Source organism: Sus scrofa, chromosome 10 (assembly GCF_054392235.1).
Source record: "Sus scrofa isolate SSC_HxYL_T2T_F1_AM1 chromosome 10, Sscrofa_HxYL_maternal_Yorkshire_Landrace_v2.0, whole genome shotgun sequence".
Taxonomy (NCBI): domain Eukaryota; kingdom Metazoa; phylum Chordata; class Mammalia; order Artiodactyla; family Suidae; genus Sus; species Sus scrofa.
The window spans coordinates 82,872,787-82,890,579 of NC_139392.1; the positions used below are offsets into that span (position 1 = coordinate 82,872,787).

At 43.2% G+C, this 17,793-nt stretch overlaps 1 long non-coding RNA gene across 1 annotated transcript in view; it reads right to left on the reverse strand.

Moving 5' to 3' along the window:
• Positions 1 to 766: 766 nt before the first annotated feature.
• Positions 767 to 17,793, reverse strand: part of LOC106505184 (uncharacterized) — a 68,986-nt gene continuing 51,959 nt past the window's right edge. Inside the window, exon 5 of the long non-coding RNA XR_001299339.3 lies at positions 767 to 1,261. This is a non-coding gene — a long non-coding RNA (uncharacterized LOC106505184). The remainder of the gene's footprint in view (positions 1,262 to 17,793) is intronic.

The window sequence follows — 17,793 nt, forward strand, 5'->3', positions numbered from 1 at the left end:
CAAATGGAGTTGACAAAAGGTCATTCTTAGTGGGAGTGAATGTTCAGTTAGATAAGTTAAAAACTGAAAAGCACTTAGTGATAGACTTGCGGGCTGGGCTGGCACTCCCTACCTGTCTAGCTGTGACTTCAATCTGATTATACTCAGCTTCCTTGTGTGTGTGTGTGTGGGTTTTTTTTTTTTTTTTTTTTTTTTTTTTGGTGTGTATGTGTGTGTGTGTGTCTTTTTGCCTTTTCTAGGTCGCTCCCGCGGCATATGGAGATTCCCAGGCTAGGGGTCTAATTGGAGCCGTAGCCACTGGCCTACACCACAGCTCACGGCAACGCTGGATCCTTAACCCACTGATTGAACCCGCAACCTCATGGTTCCTAGTCGGATTCATTAACCACTGCGCCACGACAGGAACTCCAAGCTTCCTTGTGTTTGATTGGCCTGTCACACAGGGTCTGGACTATTTCTATCTAGTCCGAGGATGATCTCTGGGTTCAAATCCCTTCTAAGTCAACCTCTAAGTGGCTCCAAGGCAAAAATGAAAACCCAGTCTCCCAATGGGACACAGAAGCAGACTAGACACTCAGCACACTCAGAGATGTTCTAGGTTGGGAATTATTCTGAGTCAAACCATCTCTCCTTCCCAACCCTTTATAGACTGGCACTGCTGTAACATGATCTACCAGTTGGGAAGGTTAGTTTTGCCTTTTGTAAATTCCTTAATTGGTTTGTGTATTAAAACCAGATAGTGTTTAGTCATACTCAGCTTAATACATTTTTCTAGGAAAAGGAAGAGTTTCCTCTTTTAATGAGAGAAAATTCACATAACATAAAATTCACCATTTAAACCATTTTTAAGTAGACAAGTACGTAGCTTTCTGTACTTCACAGATTTGTACAACTACCAGGCTAACTCTGGGACATTTCCAGGACCTCAAAAAGAAAACCCGTAGCAGTAGCAGATAGTCCCAATATTCCTCTTCCTCCATCCCTCTTCCTATCAAGAGTAGATTCGTGGTTGTACGTTAATTTATATGGCTTTGACTACATAGAACGTGCAAGGTGTAAGCTCCCCGACTCTGATAGTAGGGAATGCTCCTTGGTGTGTTCCAGTTACATTTTCCGGGAGTCCCTTCTCAGTCGGGGTTCTCCACTTGATTCCATCTTCTGGACGGCTCTTCCTTCCCCATTATCCTCCTCTGTGGCTCCTGAAGTGGGTGTTGGAAAACACGTCATCTGTGGCTGAGAGCTGTCTCAGACTGCTTCCCATCTGCAGAAGACGGGGACCCAGAGGTTATTTTACGGTTTGAAAACTTAGAGTTGGTGCTTTGGGTACTATCTCTTTACATAATTGCTTTCATTTTTAATCAATTTGGTCCCAGGAAAGTCCATGTAAGTCAACAGCCGTACCCACAACTTTTCAAGAAATGCCTTTATAGGTGCTTTGATCTAATCATGCTTCTTGGATGATTGCACCTTTCTTTTCCCAAAGTCATTTTGTCAAGTGAGAAAATTTTCTAGGGCCATAGTAATTTAATCCGTGGACTCAGCAATGGGTGGGTTGGATATGAAACTGAAAGCCCTGACAGCCTGTTCCTAGCCAGATCACAGATTGGGACTTGAACCCACATGCCAGGACTCGAACCCAGCCAAAAGCCAGGTTGGGACTTAATTCCATGGTTTTAAATTTGAGTTACTCACCCTGTGGACTCACCAAGGGTCAGATTTTTTTATGCCTCCGCGCAGAAGGAATTCAGCGAAAGACAAAGTGATTGACAAGAAAAAGATTTTTTTTTTTTTTTTTTTTTGTCTTTTTGCCTTTTCTAGGGCCACTCCTGCGCTGCATATGGAGGTTCCCAGGCTAGGGGTCGAATTGGACCTGTAGCCACCAGCCTACGCCAGAGCCACAGCAACGCTGAATCCAAGCCGCATCTGCAAACTACACCACAGCTCACGGCCACGCCAGATCCTTAACCCACTGAGTGAGGCCAGGGATCAAACCAGCAACCTCATGGTTCCTAGTTGGATTCATTAACCACTGAGCCACGACCGGAACTCCAAGAAAAAGATTTAATAGGATAGGACGCTTGTAAGAGATGCTAGCAGACAGTCAAGGACACTGCCCCAAGGCTCTGGTGGGTTTTATCATCCAAAGGTCTTGGGGTTGGAAAGGTCCGCCTCTTCGTTTCCGGGAGTAGTAGCTCCTCCTTAGTATCTGGGAAAGTGTATATTCAAATCAGCTGAGGGGTGGTCTTCAAACTCTTGCCTTGGATCTGAATCTAAATGCAGGCTTCATCTCATCCCCCACCCAATGACCTGAGGCAATTCTCGCACCTCCGTTAGTTAAGCAAGCCTACCTTGTTCTGATGGTTTTCCTAAATTCACAGTGGTCTCCCAACATCTCCCAGGTTCCCCTCTTTATCTATGATCCCCTACTGGGACTTCTACAACCACCTGTGTCTACCCCATCCCTATCAGATCTATACCCAATCCTTTACTTTTTTTCTATTTTATTTTTATTTTTTTTGTCTTTTTAGGGCTGCACCCAGGCATATGGTGGTTCCCGGGCTAGGGGTCTCATTGGAGCTACAGCTGCCGGCCTATACCAGAGCCGCAGCAACGCCAGATCCGAGCCACATCTGCAACCTAAACCACAGCTCACAGCAATGCCAGATCCTTAACCCACTGAGTGAGGCCAGGGATCAAACCCTCAACCTCGTGGTTCCTAGTCGGATTTGTTTCCGCTGTGCCATGATGGAAACACCCCCAATCCTTTCCTTAATTCAAGACTCATTTGCCTGTGAGAATGGAGAGTTTTAATTTTCAACCCTAAAAGTACTGGAATTTCTGGACATTTGCAGTTCTGTTGGATGCAGCCTGGCTCGGACCCATGTTTCTGCTCATTCCAGGACCAGGCTGAAGAAGTAGTCATTGCATGAGATGGTTTCTGAGTGGGGGTGAGAATACAGGGGTTGATGGGAGCACACAATGCCTCTAAAAAACTCTGCTCAGGTGAGGCAGATGGCTCATCTGCTCAGGCCCCATCTCAGCATTTCAGGTGGCCAAGCTCCAGTCAGTGGGACGGGGATGTCTGCAGGGAAAACTGGGTAATTGTGAACAAATGATACAGTCATCATGCCTCATGAGGTAGCTCTAAGTCTCTCCATAGAGAAGGACATTGAGGCACAGGGAGGTTGTGTCCTCGTCCAAGGTCTGAGAGCTCCTGAATGTGGGGCTAAGGTGTGATCCCAGGGGGTCTGTCGGACTCGGTGGTGCTGAATCATTTTCCAGATTCCTCCTCTGGGAGCTTTCATTTTTATGGAACTACCCATACCATCTTGACTAAATTCTCAGAAGGCTTTAACAAAAGCAATTTTACTAGAAGGCTCAAATATGGCAATAATCAAGCTTTGGAAAATGATGTTATGGATATCCTCAAGAAAGAATTCATTAAACGTCTGCCGGCTGGAACGTGTGAGATCATGAAGCGCGATGCAGGTGTATTGAAAACATGAAGGTCATCCAATCACAACGTGTTCAATAAACTCTTAGTCTCCTTCTGAATGGCTTTGCTACACATTTACCCAGAAACCGAGAACACAAAACTTAAGGTATCAGATCCTGAAAGGAGTTCAAGTTTGTGAATCTTATAGCCAGATAAGGAAATCTTTTAGGACAAATCCTAAAAGATTTGTCATTATTAACCCGAGTGTCTGGATTTAAAGGGTCTTGTTAGACAACATGGTCAGGTAAACGGTGATTCAAGCCACATGCTACAAGCCCATCGCAGGGAAGTGTTAGAATTACAAATACAGTCCCCTCCTTATCTCTGAATCATCATCTTTTTACAACTCCCATTTCTTTAGAACTGGCTCAGACTCCTCCCGTAGAAGACTGTTCTGTACACTGCATTTACACTTGTCTCCAGAGAGGCACGGAGCGTAGACATAGTACAGAGTGCAGCTCCTGAACCCTCCCTAAATAAATATCTCTACATACAGATTTAAAAATCAAATTAAAATACAGTCAAGAGTAGCCGCGAGGAAAGAGTCATAAAACACAACCAGCACCCTGAATGAGGAGTACAGGATGGGAGGAGAAAGGGGAGGGGCAATTTGGTTGTATGGAGCTGGTTCTGCCCAGCCTCAGCAGGTCATCGATCAGAGCTGAATGGATGAGGAAGCCCCACAGGCTTATTGTCAATGACTTAGAGAGTCTGGTGCAATGGCGCATGCTCGAGGAGTCCTTCTGGAAAAAAGTGAGCTGGTGCCACTGGAACCAGTCCACACACTGGGATAGTCCATCTGCATAAACAGCTATTTTCCGGTGAGAATGTCCTCCCGCATTGAATCTGGAGAGGTGAGCTACTGTTATTGAAGATCTTTGATACCTTGTAGCTTAACTGCCTAGAAAGTTTATGTCTCACTCAAGTCATAGTCTGATTGGGTATTTGGGGAGCAGCCTCCCACGCAGTGATCCTGGGACCCACAGGTCCTTCTGCCTAGCGACACTGCCATCTTCTGGAGTCTGAGTTCTCCACTGATGGTTTCTGGAAATAATATCTATTGCATTGGCTCACACTTCATCAGCCAGGACTGTCACGTGGCTCTTATAAGTGCAAGGGAACCCATGATCTGGTCTTCCTGCGTGCCTTACAGGGAAGTGAAAGTGTTTAAGGACACATTGCCAGACCTATAGAGGCAAAACCCCATGTAGGTTAAACATCCAGCAACATCTGCCTCCATGAAGAAGGAGGCAGCTGTGACGGCAAGGGGTTCTCTGCTCTTCACCAAAATGAGGGCACAGGCCTTGGCCTCTGGTAGAGAGCCCTTCACAGCTCAGCTCCAACCTGCCTTTCCAGTTTCAGGTCTCAGGGCTCTCTGCCCATTCCCCACCATCCCTCCCTTATGTACTCAACCCTCAGGGCCAGAGGGGACCCCTGGCTAGTCTTTGAATATGTCACGTATCTTCACACCTTTGGGCCTTAGCAAATGTTTCCTGTCTGAAACACCCAACTCTTTCCCTTCATGCAAGAGCCAGCCCAGCCATCTCTTCTCTACGAGCCCTTCCCTGAACGCCCTTCCCCAAATTAACTGCCACACTCCTCAGGTTCCCAGACCATCGGATACAGCATTGTATTATAACTTAGCATGTTGCATCTCACGCAGGTATTTCCTCCACATTTTACCACCCGGCTACGTGTCTCTCCTCTGTGCTGTCAAATGTGGGGAACATACTGCCTGCGTTAGACCCCTGGGAGTCCTAAAGGGTATCAGTGACTAACTGAAGAGGCTCTTACCAAAGGGAAGTCAAGAATCTGTCAGAAATTTGGAATCTAGTAAAGAGGCAGAGTGTAAGAAAAATTGCAAGCTATTTGGAAATGTGTACTTGATGCATCATTCATCCCTGGAGAAATAAAAAAGCTGAAAGCACAAGAAACACATTTCGGAGGCCAAGGTGATCCTGCTGTTGTGTTCTTTGCAGCCCCAAAGCTGGTTCAGGCACATGGACTAGGATAAAACCAAGCTCAGTACGACCTACGACCTTCGACCTTCGGAGGAAACACAATCACCACACATTTGCATGGAGGAAGCCTAAAGCTTTAGAGAAATGCAGAAAAGAAGTCTGCTTATATTATCATTTCACGGCAGGGTTCTCGTAAAGGGAGGTGTGAAGCTCGGAGCTGAGTCCTGCTGAGTTTACTCTGAATCCTTCTTTCCCCACCGATGAGCTTGAATTTCCACCCTACCAGAGTCAACACAGGCAGCTCCATTTCCAAAGAAACTTTTCCGTGACCTGAATGGATTGCAAGATGAAGAGGTATTTACGGCTCTAGGCTTAGTGACTGTCAGGGTAAAATGAGTTCACCTTTGATTCTGATTTTTGAGTGTCTGCCTTCCTCATTTCATGTGCTGGTGCTCATGCAAGCTTACAATCTCTTTCCTGCTCTCTCTCCTGGCTCTGATTCCTCCCTGCCTCAGGCCAGACCTTCTAAGACCAACTTTCCTAGCCATCAATGCCATGCTTCTTGCTCCCAGTCCTGTTAAAAATAGACCCTGTTTGGCTGCTCCAATCCTTAAAGAATAAGAGATGAGGTCATTTTCTGCTCAGAGAGTGGATCCGGACTGTGAGTGATTGGCACCAGCACATTCAATAGCCAAGGAAACATGTGTAAAAGTGCCTTCTCCCCTCCTCTTAAATATCCTTTTCATACATTGATCCACACATGCTTCCATTCTCATGACTGAATAGGCAACCCTATAATTTGTCAGCTTCATCCATTCTTTTCCCACCCCCTGGAAACGGTTTCTCTTCAGTGTCTGCTAAGATTGTCTATTGTCTTCATCAGTTTCTGCCCAAGGTGAGTGATAGAAGGATGATCTTATGGAATTAAACAGCAAAAAGCAACAAGCATGTCATTTAACAAGACTTGCAGGCATGGCTGATGGGGTTTCTCCTATAACTGCGTTTCATGTGTTTTCTGTCAATAGTTTAACGTTACTAAAACGTCAAGCTTCAGAAATGATCCCCGGACCAAAGCGGAGCCAAGGCAGAGGGATGTGGAGAAAAAGTACTGAAACGAAATGAAAGTACTGAGACCTAGAAATAAAAAGTATCAATTAAATTTCTGACAAGTCCTTCAGTTACTGTATAACATATTAAACATAGAAGGTGTGAAACCCACAAAGCATGTTTATACCTGAGCAGACTAGCTCTTTGCAAGTACCCGAGTGCAGCAACACATCGTCAGGGCAAGAAGGCAGCTTCAGCTTCAGCCCCCAAATTGAGCAAATGATTATAGCTCTTCAGAGAGGAAAAAAGGGTAGATTTTTTTCATTTTCAAAAGTTTTATTGTAGCATAGTTGATTTACAATTGTTGTGATAATTTCTGCTGTACAACAAAGTGATTCAGTTACACTTTTTTCAGGTTCTTTGCCCAAAGAGATTATCACAGAATATTGGGTAGAGCTCCCTGTGCTGTACAGCAGGTCCCCTTTGGCCAACCATCCCATAAAACGCATTGTGTATATTCCAACCCCAAACCCCCAGTCCATCCTTCCCCCTTACCTATCCCCTTGGGTGACCATAAGTTTGTCTTCAAAGTCTGTGAGTCTGTTTCAGTCTGCCAGTATCTTTTGTATCATTTGTATTTTTAAATTTCACATCTAAGTGATACCACCTGAGGTTTATCTTTGTCTGATCACTTCACTCAGTATGATAATCTCTAGATCTTCCCATGTTGTTGCAAATGACATTTCATTTTTTTCACGGCTGAGCAATATTCCATTGTATATTTGCAAACGGTAGATTTTGGAGAGATCTGGGTCTAATTCCAACTTTAACTTTGAACAAACTACTTCATTTCTTGAGACCTTAGTTTCCTCTTCTGCAAATTGAGGACACTGAATTAGATGATTTCCAAGGTCACTTCTGATTCTATCTTCTGTGCATGGCATTGTCTAGTCTGTATATCATTTTGTCTGGAAGTTCAATGCCATAGTGTTCCTGCCCCCAACTTATGGCACCAGAAAAGGGCAACAACAGGGAAATGGGAATCCCTTTTTGGTTCGTCTTAGTGGTTTCAGTTCTGAAAGAGTGTGTGAAGGTGTGTATATGCATCTGTCTCGGGTACATGTTTGTGTAGCATGTTATATTCAGATTCGAAAGCCTTAAAGAACCCAGGTAAAGCCAGTGTGTTTCAGAGACTAAAACCCAGCGTATTAGCCATAGAGAAGCCTAGTACTTTGCTTTCTGTCCTTTGCTTTTCATTTTCTTCAAACTACCCCTCCTCTTCTCTCACTTCCCTTTTAGAACAGGGTGGCGGGGGTAACTCTTGCAGAATTGGCCACTAGCACAGAGGTTCCAATGATGCCTGTAAGGACAGCCTTAGTCTTCCTAGGGAAGTCAGGGGGAGTTAACAAAGGAATGAGAGCATCCCAGGCTGGAGATGAAGCTTTCCTGGACCAGAGGCAGCTAATGATGCCACCAAAACAATGAGGGAGCAGTTTGAATTCTCAAATCAGCAGACTTTGTGTAGCTTCTGAAGTATCCTAAGCAAGACTCTTTAATGATGACTCCTCATTCTTGAGTTTGGAAGTACTTTGGTGTTTGCTATCTAAAAACAAAACTCAAGTTCCCATCATGGTGCAGCAGAAACGAATCCAACTAGGAACCATGAGGTTGCGGGTTTGATCCCTAGCCTCGCTGAGTGGGTTAAGGATCTAGCATTGCCATGAGCTGTGGTGCTGGTCGCAGATGAGGCTCAGATCTGGCGTTGCTGTGGCTGTGGCATAGGCTGGCAGCTGTAGCTCCAATTAGACCCCTAGCCTGTGAACTTCCATATGTTGTAGGTATTGCCCTAAAAAAAAAAAAATAATAATAATAATAAAAATTTTTAAAATAAAAACAAAAATCACTTTTTCTTTGAACATATGCTTCGGCCAAGTTTAGTCTTCCTCAACCTGGTTATCTGAACCTAGATGTGCCATAAATTTCCCTCTATGCCTGTTCCAAATAACAGACAATATTTTCCTTTGTCTTACTTTTGTAAAAAAGAGACAACTATTTAAAACATTCAAAACAGGAATTAAAAAAAAATAAAATTCCGTGGTGCAGATTTAACTTGCAATTCAAATGCTGCGAATTATTTCCTTGATGCTCCCGGACTTGGAGAGGTGATCCACTGACCTTTAGCTGATTTTCCTGTGTGTGTCCAGCAGGGTGCTGCTAAAGACTGGGAAACTCGTCCTAACCTGATGCCGGGGCTGGTAGTGAGGCCTGGCTGGGGACCTGGTACGGGGCTCATTAGAAGTCTCCTTGCCTGCAGTACTGAGGGCTCCTGGAAGCAAACCCAGCCTCAGAAAAAAGGCAACCGGATCCACGGACTTAGCCCAGTAACAAAGCCTTACTTACCAGTTGGAACAGGAGATTCTGCATCTGTTGCTTCGCTTTTTTTCTTGGCTGCTTTCCAATAAACTCACATACTATGAAAAATGTTTCCCTAAATAAGGGCTGTGTTCCTAAAAAACTCTCCTGAGACATTGGAGGCACAAGGAACAGGACTCAGGGGCCCCAATGCAACGAGATGACAGTCAGCGGACATTCTTTGGGGAGGGCAGACGTGATGGGGATGGTGTGTGTGTGTGTGTCTGTGTGTGTCTGTGTGTGACAGTGTCCAGAGCAGAAGTAGCAGTGTCCGTGGAAATGCTTCATGGAGGCAGCATGGGAACCTACAGAGGAGAATGCATTTCTCTCCAACAGGCATTAGGGTGTCAGCAGAGGCTGGATACCACAAGAGAGAAACATTAATGAATCCCATGGACACCTCCTGAGGCCCCCAGAAATATCTGGGGCCAGGGGGCATGAATGCAGAGAGCAGACGAGGCCAAGAAGCAGCCAAAAGATTAGTGACACAAGATGAAATTTTAGTTTGCCCTCCTGGAGTTCATAATCTACTTGGAAAGACAAGGCTGCATTGTGAGAGTATATTTGAAAGTACATGTGCCTTAATCACAGCGGAACCTGATATGGCTTTAAAGAGAGTGGGGATTGAGTAGGTAGAGAAACTTCTAGAAGTGCTGAGAGCTGCGGGCCGGGGGAACAAAGTCTTCTTACAAGTGCACAGAGCCTATGCCACATGCATGGAGCAGGCTAGGAATTTCCTGCGTTGGGTGGTTAAATCCTTACCACAGTGTGTAAGGAGACTTTTATTCTCGGCAGAGGTGAGAAATGGAGGCTCAGCTAGATTGAGTGATGGGCACATGGCCCACATTCCAGAGTGAGTGAGAAGAGAGCTGAGTCAAGGGCTGATCCAGCTGCTCCCTAAGAACAGTGGGACAGGAAGGTGGTACAGCAGGCCGGAGACCTCTAGAGCTAAGCCAGGGGGTTTGTGTGCAAGTTCTGTAGGTAAGGGGCACTGACTGGCGCTGTTTCTGGAGAAGAGGCCACGATATTCGCTGTGGTTGAGCAAATTAACCAGGAGGTAAGATGGGAGGAGCATGAAATAAAGGCAGTCTGCTCAAGGGGGCAGCTGGTGACCCAGGCCTTGTGGAATAAAGAGGAATGGGGAATCGAACACCCTTTGAATGGAAGAAGCTTCAGGTCTTGGTGGCTTGTGCTTAATGAGGTCCAGGAAGCCCACTGTGTCGTCGTGGAAGGCCCTCACAGGAAATGCTGCTTCCCGTTTGCTGGGCCAGCCCCAGAGGCCAGAGCTCCCTAAACTCCCCAAACTGGAACGGAAATCCAAGCTCACTTACAGATTGTGGGAAAGGGCCCAGAGTGGGCACTGGGCAGGATTAGAAAGGCTCTCTGGGATGCTAGAGTCCTTGTTCAGTCCACTCTAGTGTGTAGGCAAAACTAGAGACATCTATAGGCTGGAGTCTGGGCTCCACAAAGTGCAGGCAACACTGAGATGAAGTCAGAAATGTCACTTGTCCTTCCTCCAAGCAAGGAGAACAAGAGACACAATCAGCCACTAGTCTCTTGGAATTACGGCTTTAACTGAGCGGTGTTTTAGTGTAGCCTCAATCTTTGAAAGTGGTTAGGCTCTGTCTTAGATGGGTGATATCTGTCAGTTGGAATAATCAATAAGTTGCAATGCCCTAATTCTCATCCTGGATTAGTGCTAGTGCATGCCTGTGTGTGTGTGTGTGTGTGTGTGTGTGTTTTCATAAAATTGTCTCATGTTAAAATGTACCATTAATTTATTTTCCAATGTCTAGGTTAGAATATAACTATGTGATATATATCAAATGAACCTCATGGCTACCGTCCAAATGTAACAAATGAATCATTTAAAACTATCCGCATATTGGCGATGCCAAATTTTTCATTTTCTCCCATTTTATAAGTGCATCATATCTCAGCTCCAAATCAATCTATTAACCTTGAAAACATTTTGAGCTGGAATGAAGGTTAGCAGTGAACTTTGCAACCTTCCATGTGATATTAGTCATCTTTAGCAATTATTATTGGCTTTGAGTAATGAGGAGTCAGTTGAGACAGGAATAGTAACGTGGCGGTTACCAATAAACTCGACTTCAGAGGCCACAGGGAAAATGAAAGGCATGCAGAATCAGGCTTTTTTAAACCTCCAACTTGTCTGCCACCAAGCTCCTACCTTTTAAAAACACATTTGAACATTTTGGCAGCTATTCTGATGAATTACACATAGAATACTCCAGTAAAATATTTGTTAGGAGATAAGGAATTCTGTTCAGTGGATCTGAAAGGCAACTGAAGAGTAAAATAAATAAATAATAATAATAATAATAATAATGTGTCTGCCCCTTAAACCTCCACTGGGATGAGTCTGATGGATTTCCCAGGTGCCAGGACCAGAGGCTGCAATAAGATGGGAGAAGCAATGCAGGTAGAAGTTTAGCAGCATTATTTTTAAAATTAAAGTCCAAATAAATGTCTCAGCTCAAAACGCCTTAGGAATACATAAATATATTATCCTCTGGATGAATTTTATATTGCATGATATTGATTTTAACATAATATAAAATATAATAAAGATACTTGGGGGTTCATAACATGAAAGAACAGGTAATGACTTGTCCATATGGGACATATGAAAATACTTCTCCTAAATTCTTCTGCCATGTTTTATGGATATTCAACTTGCATGCCACGGACAGTATGGGAACTTGGTACCATAAGTGGAACATTTTTCATCTCAATTATTTGTTGGACAGGAAATAAAATAGTGTTGTCTTTACCGCAAAAGAACCTAACTTCATTGAATTTGAAAATACCTGTAGTTGTATTATTTTATCAATTTAGAAATACTTCACATAGGAATGTGCATTTCATCCGCAGTCCTTAAAATGTTTATAGTTGTCTAATATTACCAAAGAAAAGAAACACTAGATTTACTTCTAAAGCCAAATGTCTTCTGCTTCCATAATTGAATTGGATTTTTAAGAAGTTGGTTTCCTAGGAGTTCCCATAGTGGCTCAGTGGTAATGAACCCAACAAGTATCCATGAGGACGTGGGTTCAATCCCTGGCCTCTCTCAGTGGGTTAAGGATCAGGTGCTGCTGTGAGCCGAGGTGTAGGATGCAGACGCAGCTCAGATCTGGTATTGCCGGGTCTGTGGCATAGGCTGATTCGACCCCTCGTCTGGGAACTTCCATATTCTGCACACGTGTGGCCCTGGTAAGATGAAAAAAAAAAAAAAATTTGGTTTCCTAGTATCTTAGCTTATGTGTGTTTTTGTTTGTTTGTTTTTTGCTTTTTTAGGGTCGCACCTGCAGCATATGGAGGTTCCCAGGCTAGGGGTCGAATCAGATCTACAGCTGCCAGCCTATGCCAAAGCCACAGCAATGCCAGATCCAAGCTGCATCTGTGACCTACACCATAGCTCGCAGCAATGCCGGATCCTTAACCCACTGAGCAAAGCCAGGAATTGAACCTACAACCTCATGGTTCCTAATTGAATTTGCTTCTGCTGAGCCACGACAGGAACTCCAGCTTACGTTATTTTAAAGGAGAATTACATTAATTTCCACTAGTTTTTAAATAATATAGAAGATAGTCCAACTGTAAATTGTGAAATCTAGATTCTTGGGACTGGAGATGAACTACCTCTGGCCAAGTAATGGATAACAGAAGTTATTACTTTCAGCAAATGCACTCAGTGACTTTTCCAGAGAAAGAAAGAAATTAGCAAAGACCTGCTGACCCTAAAAATTCTTCCAAGTGACCTAGAACCATAAGAATTTATCCAATAGAGTTGGGAGAGTTCCAGTTATATTGGAATCCGAAATTTTGGAACCAAATTCCTTGCAAGCTGTTCCCTTTTGTTGTCTTTTGGTTGTTCTAACTCCTGCACTGTATCAGCTGGAGAAGGTTCTGAGCAGCTACAGGAAAAAGATTGGGGTGGGGTTGGGGGGCGGCATCTGACGTACTTGCCACGTACCCCACTCAGCATTTAATACATCCTTAGGTGCATGGTAGTAGGCAACTTCCTGATGAACTAAAAATCCCCAGTCCAGCGGAACTCCTTAGAAAATGGAAGGAATCTCCATATCCGGGAAAGATTCATTTCATTTCATTTTGGGAAAATCTTGGGAGGGGATTTCAGGAATACGCAGTGGATCTAAGCCACTGAGGCCACAAAATACATTGATTTCTTGTCTCAGTAAAGGATCCAGAGTCGAGGGCAACTATCAGAATTTGCAAATAGTAAACAAGGATGGATTCATTCTGGGGTACACTCGTGGAGGACTTGAGCTGATATGGGTTTATCCCCTGATGCTCAGAGACAGCAAAGGGGGATTAAATCACAAACTTGTCTGGAGGGGAGTGTTTTACCAAGAACATGTTTAAGGAGAGCTATTAGAATTTACTCTTGGTCTTCCTTTGTGGCCGTGTACATGTTTTGTTTCACCTCTTAGGTTGTTTGGAAATGTTTTGGTTTAACTGGGGAATACTTTATTAATGGCGGTTCATCTCGTGGCTCTCTTAATGACTTGGCCTAAGAACAAAATTAAACTTCCTGCATTTGATTTCTCTAAAACATATCCACCAAACGCAATTGCCCTTTCTGTCAAATAAGCCCTTACTGGTTTGGAAGTCTGAAGTGATTTTTTTTTTTCCTCTCTCATTATGGTTGTTCCAAGACTCTTGACATTCTCTAAATCATCTTTCGCGGAGTACAAGAGGTCCATGAGGAAGTCAAGATCGATGACAGACTTCATCTCTCTTGAATTTTAATGCAAATGTCTGCTCCCCTAATCAAACAAAGGTTAAAAAAGGAAATCAAATTAGCTTATTACAAAAGCCAGCATAACTGAACTGACAAGAAAAATGCTTTCTGCATGAAAAGCCCTTAATCAATACCTTAAATAAGAATGTCACTGGAAAGAAGGGGTCATATGTGGTCAGTCATAATCTGCAAATCAATACGCCCTTTTTAATAAATATTTGACCACAGCAGCTCTATAGGCATTGCCCATAAGTGTTTCTTTCCTTACACCAAAAAGAAACCAAATTACAGCATAAATGTAATGTTCAGGGCACAATCTAAACTGTGAGAGAATTCAAGGTTAAGGCTATTTCACCTTTTCATCATTGGCTATTAAATGTGGGAGAGATTCTCCTTAGGACCTTGTCTCAGATCCCAGTCGCCCAGGTAATTTAGCTGTTCAAAAGTAAAATGATGTCAGAATATAGATTACCTATTAGAGCTGGGTCTAGGTGCAATTTTCCTCTCCAAGACTTAGTTTGGCTATCTGAAACTGTTTAATCAAATATTATACATGCAGTAGAGCTTCAACTTTGTTTTTAACTCAAGTCTGCAAAAATACAGTCATGTGGCAGACAACTTTTTATAAGCAAGCATTCTTTCATTGTAGTGCAGCAAAACCATAATCAACGAATAGCTACTGAGCACTTTCTGCAGGCAGCAGGACCATATGAATTGATAAGTCGTTAACATTGCTACCTCTGCGACCTGGGATCTTCCTCTTCTTGGGGAGGTGACCTTGGGCATGAAAGTATGAATATGAATGGTGTCTACTTCAAAGGCCATTGGAAGATTTAAGGACCTAATGTATATAAAGATGTTAGCATAGGGCGTGGCCCATTGTCAGTGATAAATAGGAACTCCTTAACTATTATTAGTGAATCATGACGGTGGGCATACAAAGCAACACAATTTAACACACAGTTCTGGTTTGAGCAGCCCAACACCACTCAGAATTTAATAAAATATGCCTATCAGGCCATAAGAGATACTAAACCACAGTCTATAATTTTACAGTATGTGTTTGACTTTCTTTCTCTTTTGCCATCAAATGAGATCAAGGAAGATTTTTTTAAATTTTCCTTATAATAATTTTAATCATTTAGAAATTTTCAAAGTACCTTACTAAAGAGTCCAAATAGCCAAAGAAAGCAGAGAGAATAGTCACTGTTCTGAAGATTCGTTCCCTCATCTCTCCTTTGACATAAAATTTTTTTATTCTTCCATAGGAATTTCTTTCTGAAAGAACTTTTATGAAGCATTTTCCTTAAAAAAGCCTTGGCTTGCATAGCCTTAATCTGCATGATCACTGAAGATACAAAATTTATTTCTTCCTCCACTTGAAATTAAATATACTAGTCTCATCTTTCTGAGATCATTTTCAAGTGGTTTCTGCAGAAAATAGGAGTTCTTGCTCTAGGTATCAATGGATGGGACAGAGAAAGCCCAGGGCAAATTTATACATCAAAAGCCCACCACCCGGCCGTGCCAGGAAGCCTCTTACTGCTGGTGTTACTGCTCATTCATTTAATTATCCTTAGGTGACCATGTCAAGATTTCTAGACAGTATCTGTGGGAGCGAAATGCTTTGAATGTTTGAGCTATATTAGTTAATGTAAAACCAGTGTCCTTGAGTATCAGAGAGAGTGAATTATAAAATATGTTAATCAAAATACAATGGTTTTGAATGGAACTCCTGCTCGATCTCTTCAGGTACCTAATTTAGGGCCATGCATATATTGGTACTAGGGCTTTTAAAATGAAGAAAATTGATGATGGTGACAAGCACACGGGCAATAATTTCTAGTTTACAAAGTGTTCTCTTTAACCATTTTCACAGTTATTATCTGATTTAGCTCTCACAGCTAACCTGTAGAACAGGTATACTTTTTTTTTCCCATCTTACAGAAAGAGGAAAATGGATCTATGTAAGTTGAAGCATGTGTCTCAAGTTATACAGCTAGAAAATGATCGGAACACAGTTTTAACTTCGGCCCCTTAGTTCCAAATATTTCATTCTTCCCCATTATATAACGTTGATGAAAATTTCCCAATTTAAAAAAATATTTGACAAGGCTGAACATCTCAAAGGCCAAAGGTAGAAATGATGGGTGCAGTTGCGTGCTTATGATTTTTGAGTGACAGCATCTCAATCTTGCACGTACTCTGTGATTTTGAGGTAAAATCCTTGCTTCACTGTATCGGCATTTGAGGCCCATCGAGTTACATACAGATGTTCTATTTCTACTTTGAAACTGTAGGGATTGGGACTGTGAAGAGAAACATTTACATTGCTCAGAAGCAAACTCACTTGTCATAAAGTATTTTGGAGAAGTCATGATGTGCAGGACTTCAGCATAGCCAATTGTCTTGTAAATTTAAGATGCTCCACAGTAATGAAGGGTGACCTATTGAGGCTGACAGATTAGATATCAAGTAATTAGATTTGTTCCAGAGCTTATCTACTTCTGAGCAACAATTGCAAGCTTCGTCCCATCTGGGAGGAGTCCTATTTGCTGTCTGGACTTGAATTTTGATAAGTCAAGGTCGTTGCACTCAGCCAGTGTTCTTTAAAACACATACACCTTCCAGAAGGGCGCTGCTTTCTTTAACACAGGGCATGACAATTAAATTATTGTTATTTGGGGTTCTTGTTAGGAGATGCCAGAGAGAAGGCAGGCACCTATTCTTGGATTTGGCTATAGAAATGAAGCTGTTCTGAGGTCAGGGGCAGACGTACATGATGCTTCAAATATCTTGGTGCTGAGTATCATGCCCAGAGAGGAGAAAGAAAATAAGGGAGCTGAATTCTATCTGGCCTAGGGGCTTCCAGACAATGCAGAGAAAGTATGCATATGAATGGTGGAATTAGTCTTGGCGTAAGTGGAAGGAATCCATCAATCAATAAACCGTAAATAGCTGTTGACTCCCTTGTAGGTGGTCAAGGACACCATGAACATACATAAATCATGTTCAAGACTATAGGAGATACACGTGGTAAGACAAAAGCTCCTACCTTCAAGGAATGTATGATCTGATGAGAACATTTCAAAATATTAGGGAGCAATCAATGATAGGTCCACAATCAATGGTGTTTGAACCCTTGCTTTAGGAACTCAAGGGAGAGAAAGAGCAATCTTAGAGGGGGAAACTCAGGCAAACACTTATTGAACTCAGTTGGGTGGCATGCGGATAGAAGGAAGATATAAAAGGTAGTCCTAGGGAGGAAATTCACCATGGAGGGAAAATTATATGAGCTGGGTCTGGCAGATTAGAGATGAAAAGGTTCAGAGAGAAATAAAAGTCTGGGATATTAGATGAAACCCATTCGTGGAAATGAGAGGCTGAGATCCGTAGTTCATTATGCAGACGACAAAGTGTCACCAGCCATTTTTGCGGGGCAGGGGTCTGACTAAGGGGATGCACGAGAATGGCTAAGCTGGTGGTAACTAGTATGAGAATGGGTGGGTGTGGACCAGAGATTGGAGGGAAGGAAGCCTGCTAGGAGGTGCAGCAACCATTCAAGACCGTTTTGCTTCATTCCCATCAATGAAGCTTGAGATTAATATATACCCAAGGGTTCTCAGCACAAGAGTAAAAGACAAAACCATTGAGAAACTTGGAGGAGTTTCTCATGGTGGCTGGGCTCTCATGTGGGAAGACTAGCAGTGTGTAAGTGGTGGCCTGGAGTGGGAGAGACGATTGTGGACTAAGAAAGGGAGAGGGATGAGAGCAAATTCCTAGCTGTACCCTCTTTTCTTCTCAAGAGAGACTCCTGTCACCCCGTTGGCTATCATGAGGCAAGAAAGCCAGCCTGAAGCTGCAAGATTAGATGACCCCAGGGCAGCTCAGGAGCTCAGTGGGGCTAGGAGGTCAGTAGTTGGGTATAGGAGGTTGGCAGAGCTGGAACTTTCCATACCTCCCCCAAGGGCAAGGCCATTATCACAGAGTGGTAAAGACAGATGACACAGTATTCTGGATCCTCACTGCAGTGGTGATGGCGCAAATGTACATGTGATTAAACACAATGACACTGAGCTACACAGACT